This window comes from Diceros bicornis, chromosome 26, assembly GCF_020826845.1.
Source record: "Diceros bicornis minor isolate mBicDic1 chromosome 26, mDicBic1.mat.cur, whole genome shotgun sequence".
NCBI lineage: Eukaryota > Metazoa > Chordata > Mammalia > Perissodactyla > Rhinocerotidae > Diceros > Diceros bicornis.
Window position 1 is genome coordinate 23548222 of NC_080765.1, and position 21098 is coordinate 23569319.

Consider the following 21098-nt stretch of genomic DNA (forward strand, 5'->3'; position numbering starts at 1 on the left):
ACACTGAGAAAAATAAGTACTCTCATCCACTGGCCAAATTTCAGCCATGGGCCACCAGTTCCCATCCTCTAGACGGCTGGCCTGTCCTCCGAATCTATTGTTCCATGGCCCAATGATAATATTTTGCCACAGATGGAATTCCTACCAAGAACTTTGGGCGCCCTTCCACAGTTGTTTAAAAAACAAGCTCTGTTATTTAGCTGTGTAATTTGGGCGAGTCACTTCACCTCTCTTTTGTAGAATGGAAAACAACGAAATCTACCTCCTGGGGCTACTGTGAGAATTATAGGAAATGATGTGTCTAAACTACCCTTCCCCGGGCATAGCCATGACTTACCCTCCTCTCCTTCTTCAATCCTTCCTTTTTGAGTTTCATTTACTCATTCAGTCACTCAGTAAATAATAATTGGGCACCTAGTATAGAACAGGCATTGTGCCAGGTGCTAGAAATCCAGTAGTGAACAAGCTAGGCAGGATCTCTCAACTCTTGGAAATATTAATCATAAGGCAATTAGTCATTATTGAATGTAGGATTGCCTAGTGGTTAAACCCGTGGGTTCTGGCATCAGACTACTGAGATCAAGGCCTGGCTGCTCTTCTCTACCCCTGGGACCCTGGCCTGATTACTTAACTTTTTTCCTGCCTCAGTTTTCCCACCTATCAAATGGACTTCACGATAGTTGGGCTTATCTCTTAGAGTAATTCGGATGACTAAATGAGGTAATGATGTAGAAGGCTGACGTAAGAGCATCTACATAACGGATGCTCAGCAGCTACTTGTTGACTAAGCAATCTGGGAAACCCCAAATCAAACCCATCTCCCCTCATTCAGTAAATGTTTTTTGAGCACATGTTATAGATTACACACACATAAGCAACGATTACCTCGATTAATCCTCATGAAAGTCTTGTGAGATAGGAGTTCTTAAACTTTTTTCACAGATAAGCTCTAAGCATCATTGAATTTAGCAAGCTCTGTTATCTGAAGGGGCAGACAGATATCCTAGAGCACCCTCCCTACCTAGTGGCCTTTGTAGTTTTTTCTGACAGGAATGCTTTTCTTGCAGATATTGATAGGATATACTCTCCATTCTTTCAGATTTCTGCTCAGAAGTCACCTCCTCCAAGAAGCCGTCCTGACCTCTTTCATATAACATCCCTGTTACTCCTTAGCCCACTTATCCTGATTTGTTTTTCTTCGTAGCACTTCATCATAGCTGACATTTTATCTATCATCTATCTATCTATCTATCTATCTATCTATCTATCTATCTATCAATCATCTATCTCTTATTTGACTTTACCACTAGAACTGAAGCTTGATGAAGACGAGAACTTTGTCTTACTTATCCAGCACTATACTCCCAGTGCTTGGGACTCAGTAAATAGTTGCTTGATAAATGAATTCATACATGGACGGACGGATGAATGGATAGATGGGAGGGTAGATGGATGATTCGATGGGAAGATGATTGGGCTAATGAATGGATAGAGGGATTGATGGGTGGATGGGTGGGTGGGAAGATTGATGGGTGGAAAGCACATGGGAATTTGAGTCAGATGGGCCTTGGACCAAACCCTGGCTGTGTCTCTGACTTGCTCCTGCTCCATGAACCCCATCTCTTTCCCAAAGTAGTTCATTGGCATCACTTTGAGCATGATCAAATCATTAAGCAAGCAGAACGCCACATTATCTCATGACGTTCACATTTTGTATGGTGGTTTGCAAACTGTGGTCTGGGGTACCCTCTAGTTTTACAGAGGTGGCTAAGAGCCAAGGGGATCCTGTTGTCCCCTCACCTCTGGACTTCAAATAGAGCTGCCCCTTTCTATTTGTCAAAAGCATGCAAATTCTGAATGAGGTTTCAGTTGATTAAGAGAGTTAAGATGCGGGCCGGCCCCGTGGCTTAGCAGTTAAGTGCGTGCGCTCCGCTACTGGCAGCCCGGGTTCGGATCCCGGGCGCGCACCGACGCACCGCTTCTCCGACCATGCTGAGGCCGCGTCCCACATACAGCAACTAGAAGGATGTGCAGCTATGACATACAACTATCCACTGGGGCTTTGGGGGAGAAATAAAAAAAAAAAAAAGAGAGTTAAGCTGCTCTAAAATGAAACACACACTGATAGCCAAATATGATCTAACCCTTTCATTTTATCGGTAATGAAATTGTGCCAGATATATGAATTTACTTCCCCCCAAAGCCTCCTGGGGATTGGATGTCATAGTCAAGACCCACTTAAATGTAAATCCAAGCCCAATTGTCTTTCCATGGTATAAATCACTCATTCATTTATTCAATCATTTAACACACATTTATTGGGTACCTACTCTGTCCTGAACCCAAATCTCATACATTAGTCTAGGTGTTGGGGATATAGAGATGAACTAGACAGGCAAGTTTCCTACACTCTTAGAACACCCAATAAATAATTAAGCCAGATAAATTTGAATATTAAACTAAGGAAAATCAGAGAAACTTCTGTGGAAGGGAAGTGACAGTGGTGGTAGGTATTCCAGGAACCTACTCCGAGGATATTAGCTACAAATGAGCATGGACATAGCTCAGTGAACTTTCCTCAGTGAGAAAAGATTTGCTTCTCCTAAGAGAAAAATAATTTGGTTAAGGCCCAAACTCCTATTCATCCTATTTCCTCTCCCAGTCCAGGTCTGCAGAGCCTTGCCGGCAAACCAGCTCTCAGAAGCCCATGCCGATCAAAGTAACACATGCATTTTATTGCTTGGTAAGCCCAGGATCTGATTTTGATGAACCCACCAACATGTATGTTTTATTGCTCTGTAATCCCAGGATTGGATTTTTATCAGCCTCGCCGCCCAATTTCCATTTATTGTACTCTAACTTCTGCTAGACTCTTTCATGTGAGTTGATCGGAAGTTTATGCTTGGACGAAACTACAGTAAATTAATTGGGAAAACACACATACATATAGACACACAGAAGAAAGACGTTCATTATTTAGGATGGCTCGAGGGTGCAGATGAAACTGGAGAGCCTTCGAACACGCCTTCCAGTGGTAGGGATGATATTAATAAAAGCGTAAGAGAGGTTATGGAGAAGACACTGCTCATCAGGACTGCAGTCCGGCGGGGCTACTGGCACCACCATTTTTTGGCCCTTGAAGCAAACATTTTTAGAGAAATAAGAAACATAGTTGAGTCTATGCCTTCCTAGATCAAATTGGAGACACGTCTGAATTTTTTTTTTTTTTTTTTGATTCTGTCATCACCTAAGTTATGTTTGGTAACCACTGGATGCCGGTCTTCTGAGATTTAGTTTGGCCTGTTGCTCAAGACACTGTAACTCAGGAAGCACTCCTTAAACATCTACTGTGCACACAGTTGCCTGATGAAAAGGGAGGAAAAGGAAAGGATGATTCCCATTGCCAAAAACTTCTCTGGAAGATGTGCCATCACTGAGTTAAAATGACTCTGGAGGGCAGCCGCTAGAGAGGGCTCGTTGGTGCAATATATTCACCGAAAGGTTTACAGGCTGGTGTTCCGTCCTTGCCCTTCACCTCCACAGACCCAAATCCAGCCCCATTCTGTCCCTGGTCTGGAGCCACTGCCTCAGAAAACAGTGGTTTCTCTGGTGCTCTTCCCCAGATGCAGCCTCTGAACCTTGGCTACACTTCAACCGCATCTCACTGTATTTGGTTCCCAGCTGAAGTGACTGAAACTGGACTCCAAGTAGCCGAAGCACAAAATTCTTCGCATACAGAATTGTTATGCTTCAGGAACAGTTGGATCCAGGAGCTCAAACAATGCCTCCTGGGCTCTGTCTTTTCTATTGGGTTGGCTTGTTCGCTTTTAGGAAAGCTCTTCTCCGTGGGCGGACCTGGCAGCTTCAGGTCGATATCTCCCCAGCCCAGCAACTTCAGGAGAAAGAAAGCTTCTATTTTTATATCCTTCCAACCAGATCCAGGGGTTGAATCTCACTGGACCAACTTGAGTCACGTGTCCATTCCTGAACCAATCACTGTGACCGGAGGAGTGGGATACTCTGATTGGCCAAGCTTGTGACGGGCTCCCACCCTGAATCTGGAGAGTGGGGTCAATCACTCCCACTAGTCATAGCGAGCTATGGGTGGTTCTGTGAAGCAAAACTCAGGCGCTGTTACCCAAAGAAGGGGAAATAGATTCTAGAGGGGCAAAAATAGTGCTCATCTCACTGCCTTATCACATGTTTCACATCCTACCTGTGTTATAGTTATTTCTGCTTATCTCCCCTTGCAGATAAAAGCTTCTTCAGGCCAGAACCCACATCTGTTTCAATGTCTCCAACTTGACCCTGGGGAGTGCCTTTCACATGGCAGGTGCTCAATAAATATGGCTTTAATGGAATAATATACATCCAAGCCCTTCTTTTACTTTGCTTGGTGTAATTACTTTAAGAATCCCTGTGTGGAAGGAAATGCTCAGTTCAGCTTTACTCCAACGAATACATCTTCATGTAAGAGCCAAAGCCTTGAGAGCTTGTATAGCTCCTGGTTTTTATGGTTAACAAATAAAGTTGAACAAAATTAATGAATGTGTCAAAATTTCTGAGGCTTTGATGACTCAGACTCATTGGGTAAATGTTTCCATTGAATGAAACAGATTTATCTTTCCATTGTTCATAACTGTAGGTCATTTAATAGATGAGGCTGGCTGAGGCTTCTGTGGAGACTGCATGCTGAAGTGGGAAACGCAGGAGGATAGAAAAGGTTTTCCAGGCATCTGGAAAGTTGGGCTCAAAAAGTTTAATTAAAAGTAAGGCGGAGAATTCAAGAAAGTTTTTGCTAGAGAGATTTGGACTCAGCTGATGTCAGATGAAAGGATCTAGTCTAGGAAAGGGGATTTGTTTCTTTAGAGGGATTAAGTAGTGGGTTTAAGAGAAACCCCAGCTGTGTTTTGGAATAGCTCTTAAAGTTGAGCCCTGGGCTAACTACATAGGAGTTACTTAAGGAGCTTGTCAAAAATACATATTTCTGGGCTTCATCTGAGGAAGCCAGGTGTGAGGACCTCCGTATGTGGGCTGCTGCTCACCTGCTCCAGCAGTGCATGGTGGGTAAGAGCTGAGCATCTGGAGGTGGCCAGGTGGGGGCAAGAATCTCAGCTTTGCCCCATACTGGCTGGGAACCTTGGGTAGTAAGATACTTAAATTCTCTGATGCTCAGAAAGAAAAGAAGATGAGCATAGCTCTTATCTCACAGACTTGTGTGAGGATGAAAACAGGTAATGTACGTACAACACATAGCAGAGTACCTGGCATAACACACACCACCAATGATTATTAAATACCGCTAGCGATGTTATGCCACAGACACACGGGCCATGGGTACGTCTCACTTGAAACAAACTGCTCTGAAAGAGAAATTAGCAATCTCATCTTAATAATAATAACAGCAAGAAGAATTTAGAGAGTGCTTACTATATGCTAGACTCAGTTCTACACGGTCCCCAAATATGAACCCATTTTCTTCTTACCAGAATCCCATGAGGTAGGAGCTATTATTATTCCCATTATGTAGATGAGGAAACTGCGGCATAGGGAGATTAAGTCTCTCCTTGGTAGACGGCGTCTCCACAGGAGCCATATGGGTGGCAAGAACACACCTCTGCTCAGAAAGCATGTCATTTGATTTAGCAGAATTGAGTGGGAGCAGTTCTTGGGGGCAGACTTGTAGTGCGAAATAAATCCCATCTAATTGCCTGTGTAGGCAGGCATTTCCGGCTGGGCTCTCAGCTTCTCGGATTCCTTGGGTGTGTTTTTTTTGAAGAGGCTGAGTTATTCTGCTCATTCATACCTGTACATTCCAAAGCTGCATTGCCCTAAGGTCTTGTCACCTAAAGAGCGTCTTCTGCCCTTCTTTCTCAACTCCTGTGCAAGGCACTACTTGGAGCATCCTTCCCTGAGATCCCCAAGAATGCAATCCGGCCCAGAGGCAGTGACCCCAGCTCAGCAGAGCACATCCCCACTGGTTTGCTGGACTCCGCTTCTCCCGGGTTGGTGGAGGGAATGAAGCTGGATGCCCGATGCCTCTTCCTGGTCCAAGGGGGAGCCGCCCATCAAAGTGCTCCTTGCAACAGCAGTGCCCAGGTTTCCCAGACAGCCTGGACACCTGTGCTGTTGCCTGCGAGAAAGGCATCCGCTTCCTTGGAAATCAATTACCAGGGCTCATTTAATGAGCTGCTTGCCTCTCGCGTCAATTCCAATCGACATGCGGTTGGTCTGCTACTCTCCCTTGGCTCACACAGCAGGCTTCGGGGAGGTGAAGGCAAGTTCCCAGGCCCCAGACCAAAGGGTGAGGTCTCCCCTCTCCTCCCTGCCCTCTCCCCAGGTACAGAGACTCCTGTCAGTATCTGAAATTCTACCATCGCGATTCATTCCTTTGGGCTTGACAACCATCTTTGATCTTCTTTCCTTTCTTCCCCTTCTCTATTACTTATTAGGTTTCTTGTAAATCTCAATAAAGATTGCATGCCTGTTGTAACTAGACAAACAATTCAAAGGCATTTAAAGAAGAAATCAATAATTTCTCCCCTCACTCCTTCTAACTCTTCCTCCAACCCCTGAGAAAAACAATGCTGGCTGTTTTATGTCTTGCCACAACTTTTTTCAAGCTCATAAAACATGTACAAATATGTATACACATTTGTAGATTTATTTTGCTAAACTTGGATCATATTATGTACACTACCCTTCATCTTGCTTTTTTTCACTTATCACATGAGGAATTCATGAAGACATATGATTAGATCAACTCACATTTTTTAATAGCTGCATAATATTTCAGTTTGGATTTGCATCATGAATTCAACCATTCTCCTACCGATTGACATTCAAGGTGTGTTCAGGGTATTTGTGAGCGTGTGCTTGACACCTCAAACGATGCTCAAACATGCTCATTTTCTTGTAGTTACTTTTATTTTTGTAAAATGGATTATCCTACATTGAGATTGCTACATCAAAGGGTATATGCATTTTTATTACAAGAGCTATTGCCAGGTTAATCCCCAAAGAGCAGTGACAGCTTCCAACAGGAACACGGGCATGCCTGTTTCCCCACACACACCAGCACTCGCTAGTACCAGTCTTTTCTTGCTTTTGTTAATCTGACTGATGAAAAGTGGTATCTCTCTCTTGCTTTGCTGTGCATTCTCTGAGTAATAACGAATTTGGGCACATTTTCGTATAGTTAATTGTATTTTGGCCTTCAATAATCTCTCTTAACATGCAATTATTCTTGAAAAGTGTAATGCCTTAATGCCTTGGTCACAATTACTTGTGAGCTTAGAGTGAGGCCTCACAAGAGGAATACTGCAATAGGCAGCAGGAACAGTTGAAGAATCATTCTGTATTTCAAAGTCTGCTAGGGACCTGGATTGTGTCAATGTCAATACCCTGGTAGTGAAATTGTGCTATGGTTTTGCAGTATGTTAACATTGGAGGAAACTCAGTAAAAGGTACACAGGATCTCTCTGTATTACCTCTTACAACTGCATGTATCTATGATTATCTCAAGACAAAAAGTGTAATTACAAAATTTTGTTAGGAGCTGGCTCTGTTTGGTCTGGTGGTATTTGCCATCACTTTAAAGATCACGTTTTTAACCCAAATTTAGAGCAGCTGCTTAAGGTCAAATTTTTGGATAGACCCTTCCTGACACCGGCCCCTAGTGTAGTTAGCTTCTACACAGTCAGGGATACAGTTCTTATGGAGCAGACATCTAGGTTATCCTTAGTTGAAGAGATGGAGGGATTGTGGTTTAGAATATGATCCTATCACTTGAACTTTCACCTCCCAGAAGAAGCTCTTCCACAATGACATGATTTGGATAGACCTTTATTATGTGCCTGATACATCACCATTTAGAGAAAAGTTCACTCATTGACTAGGCATTTATACCATGCCCAATGTGTGCCAAGCACTGATAAGACCTGAGGGTGCAGCGCTGAACAAGACAGCTCTCATGGAACTCACATTCATATGGGGAAGGACTGATAGTGTACAAGCTGGTTAAAAATTAAATAAGCTCTTTTGAGACAGCGATAAATTCTATGAAGGAAAAGATGAGACAGATCACCGTGAAGAGGGTAGACTAGCACTGGATCAAATAGAGAAGACATTCTGAAGAGATGACTTGGAGCTAAGACCTGAATAATAAGAAGGAACAAGGTCAAGCAGAGATCTGAGGGTAGAATATTCCTGAGTGAGGGAACAACATATGTAAATTCTTAAGACTGCATGGAGCTCAGAGACCCCAAGGAGCAAAAGAACTCCTGTGTGTCTGGATCACAGTGGAGGGTGGTGACTTGGATTTAGGTTGGAGAGGTAAGCAGGGACCTCGTCATGTAGGGCTTTTCAGACCATGGTAAGGAGACTGGATGTGTTCTAAGTCACTAGGGAGCCAGTGAAGGATTTTATGCATGAGGTGAGGGTGCATGATTTGTGTTTCTAGAGGAGAAGAGTGGTGGCTGTATGGAGGATGGATTGTAGGTTATGCAATAGAAAAAAGAACAGTAGACAAGACAGGAGGTGACTGAAGTATTCTAGGTGAGAGATAGTTGTTTGGACCAGGGGTGTGCAAGAGAGATGGAGAAAATAGGACAACTTGGGTGTATATTTTAGAGGTAGAATGAGATGAAATTGTTGGATTGGATGTGAAGAGTAAGAGAAAAAGACAGTTGAAGAGGATTCTGCAGTTCTAGATTTGAAAAACCTGGAGGGATGGTGGTATCACTCCAGGAGGTGGGGAAGCTAAAGAAAGAATTAGATTTAAGGCAATAATCAAGAGTTCTCCTTGACCACTTCAGACGGTGTCCAGATAGAGATGTCAACTCACCACTGAATATATGAGTCTGGAGTCAGACAAGAGGTTTGAACTAGAGCTATAGATGTTGGCATCAATAGCACATAAATGTTATTTAAAGCCACAGGGCAGGAAAAAAGGAGAGGAGAGCCCTGGATTCCTGGTATGTTCAGACCTGTCTGCTGAACTCAGATTCATATCTCTAAATGCATGCTCAACCTGTCCACTCAGATGTTGAATAAGAATCTCAAGCTTCACATGTCCAACCCAGACCTCTGGACTTTCTCTCTAAAACTACTCCACCAATGATTGTTTTCATCTCATTAATGGCAATCTATTTCTCCAGCATCTCAGACCAAAAGCTTGAGAAAATCCTGTCCTCTCTCTCACATCCCACGTATGAACCATCAAGGAATCCTGCTGGTTCCATCTTCAACATCTACCCAGAATCTGACCACTCCTCACCACATCTGCTGACAACACTGGCTCCAAGTCCCATCATTTCTCACCTGTATGGCTTGGTCACCTGTGCGGTCTCCTAACTGGTCTCCCTACGTGAGTTGTTGACATAAGTCAGATCATGATCACTCGTCTGCTCAAGACCCACCAATGGCTCCCCGTTTCACTCAGTAGAAGTTGAAGTGCTCATAACAGCTTTCCAAGGCCCTGCATGATTTGGTCCTCACCATCCATTGGACCTCATTTTCTGTCCTTTTCACCTCATTTACTTTACTCCAGGTACATGAGTCTCCTTGTTATTCTTCATTCTATCTGGCCATGTTTCTGCCCCAGGGCCCTTGCACTTTCTGTTTCCCCTGAATGGAACCCTCTTTCCTCAGATATCTGCATGGCTTGCTCCCTCACCTCCTTCAAATATTTGCTCAACTATTGCCTCCTCCCCACCAGCACTCCTTATTCCCTATTTTTTTGTATTATATATCACCTTTTATCATAGTATATAATTTTATTTATTTTAATTTTTTAGTGTCTATGTCCTGCTGCTGGAGTGTAAGTTTCCTAAAGACAGGAATTTTTGTCTGTTTTATTTACAGATAAATCCCAAATACCAGAGTAGGCACAGAATAGGAAAGAATAAATCTTTGTTGAATTACTGAAAAATGCAAATCCCTAGTAGATACGTGAGATTTTTTTCTTATCAATCCTTAGGAGTTTTTAAATCTCTACTTAACTTAATCTTGATTTTTATTCTACTTCTACAGGAGCTTTCTGCAGTTTTGGTAAACAATAGACTACTTGGGGGTTGGTCAAAATGTTCTTGATCTCATTTATAGTTTAAGATGAAAATGGCTGCATTGCAATTTTTTTTTCCTTCTTTTTCCCCCCTGCTACTGTTGCAGGATAAGACTCATTTGACGAAATGGACCACGTGATGCAATAAACCGGAGCTCAGTGGCCAACACCTTCCTATGTTAGTAATTTGAATAAATATGTTTTCTCTGTAAAAGAAAAGCTCATCTCCTCCAAGCAGTAGGACGAAGGATGTGAGAGCCTGGGCTTCTTCTTCTTCTTTTTTTTTTTTTTGGTGAGGAAGATTAGCCCTGGTCTAACATCTGTTGCCAACCCTCCTCTTTTTGCTGAGGAAGATTGTCCCTCAGCTAACATCTGTGCCCATCTTCCTCTATTTTGTGTGTGGGATGCTGCCACAGCACGGCCTGACGAGCAGTCTGTAGGTCCATGCCCAGGATCCGAACCCACGAACACTAGGCCGCCAAAGCAGAGCGTGTGAACTCAACCACCTCGCCACTGGGCTGGCCCCAAGCCTGCTTATTGGAGTCAGACAAACCTGAGTTTCTAGCCCAGCGTTCAGGTCCCGTGGGGGATCTTCGTACAATTCAACTTCTCTGAACAGACTAAGGAAGTTAAAACAATTGAGATCATCAATGCGATGTTTTTGGCACAGAGCCTGGTACACGGTAACCACTCAGTTGATGGTTGCAATTATTTATTTTCCCTGTCAGTTTGACATTACTTTCCTTTCCAAGCCAGAATAAAAATAAGGAGATGGAAACTCTTTTTCTGAGGGTGAGTTGGGCCAATTCTCTGCATTTGCCCCAAATTTATTTTATCTTTTTTATTCAATCAGAAAATAATGTTTTTGTCCATGAGCTTATTCCAACGTAAACACTATTGCTTTTTCACTCAGGCCGCAACTGAATGATTCTTCCCCATCCTAAATGCACGTGGAATTTTGAATGCAAGTATACCTTATCTTTATTCTCCAAAAATGCTACACTGAGAGAGTCGACCTTTTGGGATATATCAAGTCCCGATTCAGCGTTTAGTTACCCATGCCAGCAATGTGATTTCTGCACATAAATTTCAGAGCCCTCTTTAAATGACTGCTTGTGTAAATGTCCTCCCAGGCAATAGGACTAAATGTTTACATCTCTGGGCTCCAAAGGCTGAGCAGGCATCTGCAGGGGAAACACCAGTGAAGTGCTAGGGCCCAGAGCTCATGAGCACAGTTTTGGGACATGCCCTGGTATTGGAGCAGTGACTCAGTGTTTCTATCTGTGCAATGGGGGAGATCTATGACATAATTTTAGAGAAATTGCAGCTTTATCCTTCATTCACTTATTTATCCACCAAGCATTTATCAAACCACTAATGTACACTAAGTCTTTTGCTAGGTGCTAGGGACACAAGTGACAGTGGCTGCAGCAGCAGCAGCAGCAGTAGTAAAAATAGCCACCACTTTTCTTTTTTTTAACTGAGCACCTACAGTGGACCAGGTACACTGCCAGGGACTTCATAGCCAACAGCTCGTTCTCTGAAGATGATTTTACTTGTGCAGCAACTGGTCATTTCTGCTGGGAATGTATCTCACCAGAGCATATTATTTTTCTCACGTTGGGAAAAAGAGGAAATGGAAAGTTCAAGAAGATCTGCTATACTGGATGGATAGGTATGAACAGAGAAGCCACAGGTGAGAGATTTGGGGATGTCATACCCCTTTCCCTGGAAAGTTAAAGAGCAATGCACAGCTGATGGCCTCTCTAATAACGTAAGCCTGGCTCACAGGTGAGTGGTCCTTAGGGCAGTAATGAGGGGTTATTGCTTAGTGAAGGAAAAGGTAATTGTTATTTGTTCTTATTATGCTAAAAGGAGAAATTTAATCTCCTCATATAAAACTATTACTGCATTGCTGTGCGAGAAATGAATGTTGGCTTTGGTGAGGGTGCGTGCTTCTCAGGGAACTAGGGGGAAATATGTACTGGGAGGGAGACTAAATGAGAACTGGAGTACCCATAACCGTCTCTTCTCTTTGGATCCTGTACCATCTCTCCCCATTTGGAGCTACCAAATCCGGCAGATGGAAGCCTTGTGTTGACCTTAATGCGTGGCTGAGTTCCAAAGTGTGCAAGATGCACGAAGGTGGAGGCACTGAGAGAGGACATTTTCCCCCCATTTTTGGAAAAGTGTGGCTTCCAAGGAGAGCAGGGTGGGGGCACCGAGCTGGAAGGCTTAGAAGAGGAGTCCCCAGAGAGAGGGCACTACAGATGAAGGAGAGATAATGGGAAGTAAGGAAAGGGATACGGTCACCTGGGAAACGTCTTCTGAAGGCTCAGATCTTCCTCACTTAGTGTGACTCTAGGGAACAGGTGTTAAACTAAGTCACCACTGGGCATCTCACACTGAGCTGTCTACATTACCTTTCTTTCATTCATCAGCTATTTGCTCAGCCCTGACTATGGGTCAAGCTCTGTGTTAAGTGCTGGGTATGGTGGCAATAAAACCAGACAGGGTTCTTGGGACCATGGGGCTAAGATTTTGGTGAAGGGAACAGAGAATAAGCAAACACATAAATAAATAAGAGACTGCAGGTTGCTATAAGTCCTAGGAAGGAAATAAAGCAAGCGATGGCTTTAGATAAGATGTTTGTAGAAGGCTTCATTGAAAAGGAGTTATTTGAGCTGAGTTCTGATGGATGAGAAGGAGCCAGTGTGCTGAGGGCTGGGGGCAGAGGGAGAGGATGCAAGGTGTCAAGGGCAGAAAACTCTTGAACTTCAGACCTGTGATTCCCAGCCTTGGTGGTACATTGCAATCTCCTGGTGGAGCTTTAGAATTTACTGGTGCCTGGTTCCCATCTCCGAGAATGGTGATCTCATTGGTCTGGAGTTTGGCCAGGGAATTTATATATTTTAAAAAACTTCCCTGGTGATTCTAAAGTTCAGCAAGGTTTGGGAAACCCTGCCTTGGAGGAACAGAAAGGGGCTGGAACACGGTGAGGAGGGGGAAGAGATCCAAGAAGAGACAGACAAAGGAGGCAGACTCTAGATCATTCAGGGCCTTGGAGGACGTTATAAGGAGTTTGAGTTTGATTTTAGTCAGTAAAAGAAGTTTATTCATTTCCATTGTATTGGTATATGTGCTAGCGTGTGTGTGTGTGTGTGTGTGTGTGTGTGTGTATGTGAGCGAGAGAGAGAGACAGAGAGACAGAGGCAGAGAGAGAGAGAGAAAATAGCCACCACTCCTCTTCCTCAGATACTTCTTAGCCGTGGCATCTCTTGGTGATTTTGGCTCCCTCCCTCCCTCCCTCACCCCACTATGCCCACGGGTCTTGGGGCAACTATTCAAATCCAGTTGTCACTCTTCCCTTACTTATTCTAATCTTGCGGCTTCCTGTCTGTCTCTGCGCCTTCTCTTGCTGACCTCTGATGGGGTCTCAATCTCTCTATCTCCTCTGCGTTTTTCTTCCCCCAATTTTAGGTGCCTTCGCTCACCCACTCACCCACTCTCTCTCCTTCCATCTCCAACTAATTAAACTGCCTCTAATGGGCACAGATAGAGGATTTGGCAAAGCCCTTTCACACACACCGTCCAGCTGATTCTACAGCAGGTTTGCTCTGCCCCAATTTACAGATGAAGCCCTTGAGGGTGGGGGAGATTAAACCACTTGCTCAAGGTCAGACAGTAGTAAGTAGGGGTCCGGGACTGAACCAGCATCTGTCAGACTCTAAAGCCTGTGCTCTTAATAATGAAGAAACACTGCTCTTTGCATGAACAATTTTATTGATTTTTCTACAGGATGTGCTCATTCCTTCTTCTGAGTCTCTCCACTGCATTCTGTATGAGTGGCAGGATAATATTTATGGGATATTAACCATTAGTTCTTCCCTTATTTCTCTTCCATCCTCCACTTTATTTCTCAAAATTAAAGAAAAGAGAAAAAGAGAGAGAGAGAGAGACTCAGTACTGTACTTAATGTCTCTGAGTGGCAAATGGAAATAACCTGCTCATTCTGGCTTTTTTGCTCAAAAAGCCAGAACTTTTGGAGAAGGAAGGACTTAGAAGATTGGCTGTATGGACAGGATCTGGGGACCAAGGGAAGGTGGTTGATGCATGGTGCCCTGCCCTGGGCTGGGACAAGGAGAGGAGAGGAGTGATGAGAGAGAGGAGGACAGGGCTTAGAGGCAGCCCCTGCACCTTGATTCTCAATAAAGCATCAGTTTGGAGGATTGGAGACCTCAGAAAAGTCTGGGCGTCCATCTTGGTAGTTGGGACCAGAGACAGCCTTTTCAAGATCCTCATTTCTCCTTGATGCACAGTAATAACAAAGAGAGAGCCGTTGGGTATGAACAGGAATGTGAAGTTTCGCGGCAGCAGCCTCCATGGACTGATAGCTGAGGGTTGGACCAGATGATGGGTGAATCAGAAGACGCTTGCCCACCAGGTCAAGAATCTCAAGTAGTCAGTTGCCCCAGACTCTCAGCCCACCTCTTGACATCCAGGACTCAGACACAACTCAGGAACAAGAAGAAGACTCTGACATTTGGGAAGAATGGGAACTCAAAGTAGAAATTTAGTTGAGTTTGTAAAAAAAAATCATTCTATTTCTTCACAACTAAGTTTGAGGGCAGAGAATGGTGCCCATCAAGAGCCTCTCCAGAGACTGGTGCTGTCTTTCCCTGGCCCCGTATCCTGCCAAGCTCTGGGATCAGGTCTGCAAATCCTCCAAGCCCTGCCCACCGGGCCCAAGGTCTTTGGAAAACAACTCGGGGTCTCCCCAGAGCCCTCCTCGCTGCCTCACTCCAGAGAGGAGGCAGAGACCTCCTCTGCCTTTGCACAGACCTCCCTGTTTCCCCAGGGAAGGTGGGGCCTCCCTCAGTGCCCCTGCATAATTAGGACGATGCACAGGGAAATTAAAAAGGTCATTAATCACTGTGGAGCCAAAGGCAGCTCTCCAGGGCCTATTCTTCACCATGATTAATGGCAGGCAGCTCCTCCCCACTCCCCGATTCATTTTCCTGCCACTGTTCACTCACTTTCCCTTGCTGTGTCCTCTTCGTCCCTGTCCTAGAGAATTGGGATTTCCGGGGGCCTCTGACTCGGTGTCAGATCTTTCCTGGCTGCCTTCGCTGCCACCAGGTCTGGAGAGGACCCAGTGTGAGCCCCCAGGTCAGATGCACGGGAGCTCCGATCCTGGCTCTGTCTGGTACCAGCTGGTGCCCCCAGGCAAGGCACTTCATCTGTGCGAAGCTTGGCTTCTTCATCAATAAAATGGGGGTGAACATAACACGTGCCTCACAGGTTGTGAAGATGAGATGAGAAGATGAACAGGGCAGTGCCAAATACGCTCTCTGGACCAGAGTGAGGCTGCCCAAATGTTAACGTCTCTCTCCCTTTTTTATTATTACTTTTATTGCTCTGATGAGTATTGTTTTGCCCTTCAATGCCCTTGCAGTTCTTAATCACTGGGAAGGACCGAGGACAGATCAAAGGATCTAGCTGCACTTTGCCAACATTAACAACGACAACGATGATGACGATGAACATTTATTGGATGCTAGTGCCAACTACTTTACATGGATTATTTCATTGAAACACTACCACACCCCTGAGAGGTACACATTACTAGCCCCGTTTTACAGATCAGACAACATGTTCAGAGAGGGAGAGTAACCTGCTCAAAGTCACACAGCTAAGGCAGAGGAGGGATTCCAACCTAATTCCATTTGATGCCAGAGTCTGCGCTCTTCTGACAACTTGAACAGCTGGACCCACCAGCTGTCCTTTCTTAGGAGCAAGCAGAGCCAGGTGCCCAATCCCTCTCTCCTTTTCCAACCTCCAGACTGGCTGCCCTTCCCTGGCAGCCAAGCCAAGTTCAGTCACGCTTGAACAGCCTCTTCTTCTCCTTTTGTTTGCCAATTAGCCTCCCATCCGGCTTGCTGCTGCTTAAGATAAGCAGTTCCTTCTGCCCACTGATGCATTGAGCCCAGGGTCTTGCTCTGACCAGCCCCCAATCAGGAGGTGCTTGATTTTCCTGGAGATAATTGTATCCTAGGGGGTTTGAGTGAATTTATGAGGAGAGAGCAGAGCCTGCAAACTTAAAGCACGATGAAGTACTTTTCTGAGGCTGGTGGAAATGAAGGAGCGTTAGCCAGTCAAATACAAAATCTCAGAGAGGGATGGAAAACACTGGGAGACCAAGACGAGATCGCGGTTCTGTTGTTGACTCGTGGGGTGACATTGGGCAAGTCACTCACCTTTGGGCCTGTTTCCTTAGTAAAATTAGAGGGGAGGATAGATTCTGAAGGTTTAAGGGTGGAGCTAAGGAGCTGGGATGGGGGAAAATTTGCACAAGAGGAAAGTTGCGGGGAGGAGAGGAGGATTGAGAAGGAAAGGGGCAATGTTTCCGTCTCGCCTGGCCTTCAGGGCACCCACTGCACGAGAGACCGAGCTCTGGGGCAGTGTGGACATCTCATGGGGTTATCAGAGATGGCAGTGTCTGAGTAACAATATGAGGATGAGAATATAATGATAATCATAAAATATCAATGATGATAGTAAGGTTATTAGGTAACAGTTATTAAGCAACAATTATGTGCCAATATTTACTGTAACCCTATGAAATAGCTCCTAACCAGCATCTCCATAGCACAGATAAGAACACTGAGGAGCAGAGGGGTTAGGTCATGTGCCAAGAACACAGGGGTGACTGGCACAGTGAGGTCTTGGACCCACATCTTTCTGACTCAGCCAGAGCTCTTAGTCCCCAAGCTTGCTGAGATTCATCACAGCATCATGGATCCAGTATCTGGCGGTCCAGGGGAGCCCCAGTTACCTGTGTGCATAGGGGCTTTCCCCATATCCATAGCCTGCAGCCTCAGTTTACCTTCTTAGAAAATCTGTCCACCTGAGCACCCAGGATCAGTTGCATAATATTATGGGGCTCAGTGAAAAATAAAAACGCAGGGCACCTTGTTTAAAAATAAGCAAACAAACACATAGATAAGGAGAATAGATTGATTGGTGGTTACCAGTAGGAAAGGGAGTGGAGGGAGGGCAAAAGGGGGAAAGGGGCACATATGTATGGCGATGGATGGAAACTAGACTTTTGGTGGTGAACACGAGGCAGTCTACACAGAAGCCGAAATACGATGATGTACACCTGAAATTTACACAATGTTATAAACCAATGTGACCTCAATAAAATAATTAAAAAAAGAAAAATCTTCTAAAAATAAAAAGATGTATAAATAAATGATGTACAATCAAAAAAAAACTATTGAACATTTAAGATAGTGATGGGAGAGCATTTAACCAAGCTGTAAATCCTTCTGAGCGTGGAGCCCTGTGTGACTCCACAAGAAGGTATGCAGGAAGCCGGCCCTGTGAGCCCCTGAAACATTTCCCTGGCCCCAGCAAGTTTCCTGACCCCCACTTCTGTCCCTACTGCAGTCTCCTCCCCAAAGGCAGGGCTTCGTCCTCTGTACCCCTAGTTACTCTCTGGATCTTCCTTGGAGTGGAATGGTGTGATCCCTCTTTCCCTTAGTGGTCCCCACACCTCTGCCCTGGGCTGGTTGCCATGAACTCATCTTGGCATTTGCCAGATGCAAACAAAAGACTGTGGAATGTCTGCCGCTCCGTGGGCCAATGGAATAAATTCTGCTCTCTTCATGCCCGTGACTCTCCCTGGGTCTTGGGGCTAAAGAGATTTGGTCTTGTCTGGACAAAGCCTTGAGCGTCCATTCCTAACCCACCAGGAAGAAATGTTCCAGAACACCAGCAAGTGCTAAAGGCCTCTTCTAATTAGCAGGCTGGCGGCTAACAAGGGATTTCACCGGGCAGAGCCTTCTGGTGGTTGGTGCGTAATTACCATGGAAACCTTCCCGCCACACTCAGCTCTTTCCCCAGCCCGCTTCCCCCGGGAGCCGACATTGCTCCGTGAAAGCAGCATCTGGGCTGTCGACATTGTTTGTGAGAGAAATAAATGGACAATTAGAAGCAAGACAGGTTGAATCCTTGTTGGAGCGAAGTTTTACCTACAGCCATCCTGGGGCCTAATTGATGCTGTTTTCCCCGTGCGAGAGGAAATCATTGGAAGGTGATGGATTCGGTTTGGATGGATCCCCTTTTGCTAAGCTCAAGGACAGGGAAAATGCTTAATTAGGGGCCAGACTTTTCTACCTTTTAGAGGCAGCTGCTGGGTTTGCCAGGAGACGTGAAGACTTTTATTTCCTTCTTCATTTTTATACACAAACATTTATTTATTTTATTCTCCAATGGATTGAAACCCCACATCACTCTATAAGTGGGGGTCCAAAAATTTAATCCTGTACAATGTAAGGTCACCTTCCTGTGAAGGTTACAAAATGAGAACAGGAGTTGGGCAAAGTGTGAGATCCATGTTAGTCAGGATAGGCCAGGCTTTGCTGGAGTAACAAATAAACCCTAACATTTCAGTCGACTTAACACAATAAAGGTTATCGGATGGGTCGTGCAAAGTTCAGTTGTGGTCAGGCAGCCTTTTTATGTCATGTCACTATGCCACCTGGAACTCACGCACTTCAAGTTGCAGCAGGAGGGGAAGAGAAGGATGGAGAAAGTGACACACTGCTTCTTAACGGCCACAGGACAGAAGGGACACCTGTCATTTCTCCTCAAAGTACATTGGCCACATGGCCCCAATCCAACCACAAGCGAGGCTGGGAAATACAGGGAGGACATGGAATTTTGGTAGCGCTAAACAATCATGACACCATATTGCATTTGAAGAAATTGTTAAAACTGTAGCCCTTTTGGAGAATGTGAACACAGGGGCCGACCAGCCCATGGATTCATGCTGCCTTCTCTCGCCCTGCTCTGCCTCCAAGATTCACACTAAGGGTCATACCAAGGAATGGCGATGGTGATCCCCTCCCCGAAAGCCTTTTGCCAATGCCTGGGCTATTGTTGGCTATTTCCCCAGCTGCACCTTTGGAGCCAGGACTGTGTCCACGGCACTTCCACCCAGGATCCCCCGCTTCTGCCTCAGACAACCAGCACGAGAGAGAGACTTACAGCAGGAATGCAGAGGGTGGGAATAAGAGCATTGGCTCAGAGTGGCCAGTTCTAGAGGGGACAGCATCCAAAGGGTTGAGAGAAGGGGGAAGGAGTCCAGAAAGGCCTCATAAAGGAGAAGGCATCACACCAGAATTCTGAAGAGTGAAGGATGCATTCATTCCCTCATTCATTCGTTCCCTCATTCATCCCTGCATTCACTGACTGGCGCCTGCAGGGACTAAGCAAGGCCACCTTTCCCCCCCGGGGAACGTATTCCCGAGCAGGGAGTGGAGACAGGGCAGAGTGAGATGCATTAAGTGTCTTCAGAGATGCACAAAGTACTGCACAGGCTTTGGAGAAGGAAAGAGGAAATTCTCTGTGAGCCGGAGGTACCCAAGAAAGCCTGTTGTGGAAGTGGAATTTAACCTGAACCTTGGAAAATGGATATTAACACTAATTTATGTTAGTGTTAACTTCAGGGTTGTGTTAGAGATATTTTGTTGCACAAGGCATACATGTTTGTGGTAAAAAAACAAAGACACAGATGAGCAAACTAAAAAGAAAATTACCTAGCAACTACTAATATTTTGACATCTATATATCTACCTATCTGTCTACCTACCTACCTATCTATAAAACACGGCCATTCTATGGGTATTCTTTTATGATCTACTTTTTATTTTATAATATAGTAATCAATTCTGTATCAATAAATTCAGATATGCATTATCATTTTAAACAGGTGAATCATACTCTGTTGTATGAATACATCTTACTTTCTTTAATCAGTCCTCTATTGTTGGATATTTATATTGCTTGCAATTTTTTGTCATCATAAATGCTGTTGTGATTAAGACCTTTGTAAATGAATCTTTGCACAGTTGTTTCCTCAGAAAAAATTCAGCATGTTTTCAATAGATAGGGAGTTGCGGCTTGACATGATGGATTTTCTTGGCAAAGGAGTCAGAGACAGCAAAGGCATAGAATCAGGGGTGCACAAGCAGACCTGAAAAGTCACAATTGGAGAAGAGGAAGGAAAATGACAGTTGCTTCAGGCCTACTGTGTGCCAGGCCCTGTGCTGTAAGCTTCCACATACACCAACTTGTATGATCTTCACAAGAACTACTTGAGGAGCATTAGGCTATTTCCATTTCACCCATGAGGTAACTGAAGCACAGGGAGGTTAAGTTACCTGTTCAGGGTCACACAGCATGTAGCTGAGTCAAGAGTGGATCTCAGTTCACAGGACCTCAAAGCTCAGGCTCAGTTCACTACATTGTGTGTACTACATGACACTGTTAAGTGTAGTAAGTGGTGCTCAAGGTTATCACTCTGGCCATTTAATAATAATGGCCTATTTTCACCTGGACATCATTACTTGGTAGACGTGTGAAAACAGACAGAAGAGAGGCTCTCATGTCTTCAGGCAGCACAGACTGCAGTGCGGACTCACGAGCCTTCATTCCCTTCTCATCAGGATGGGTGATGTCAGCAAAACTTCTTTCATGGAGATATATTGTTTTGAACTTGGCAACCTGTAAGCTGGGTTGCCATGGTTACCAGGGAGCCCTGGGGAATGATGAGCACAAAGGGTGGGCTTGAAACACAATCAAGTCCTTCCCCTTCAGCCTCCTCCTCCAGAGCTGGTGACAGTCTTTGACAGACTCTCATGTGTCCAGGGAACCCCACACCACAGTATTCATGCACAACCAGGCTGACAAAATACCCCAGTGTTTTCAGTGAATAATAACTATTAATATTTATTGGGCAGAGTTGGGAAGCACTTTACATGGATTGTCTTATTTAATCCTCCCCAAACCCGGCATGCTCTATGCCACTCTTATTCCCATTTTACAGGTGAAGACACAGAGATACAGAGGAGTTAAAAGACGTGCTCCAATGCCACACAGCTGGCAAACGGCAGTTCAGCTCCAAAGCCTGTACTTGCTAGAGCCCATCCTCGCTAGAGCTACAATCTTTGTGGCAAGTCACAGCAGA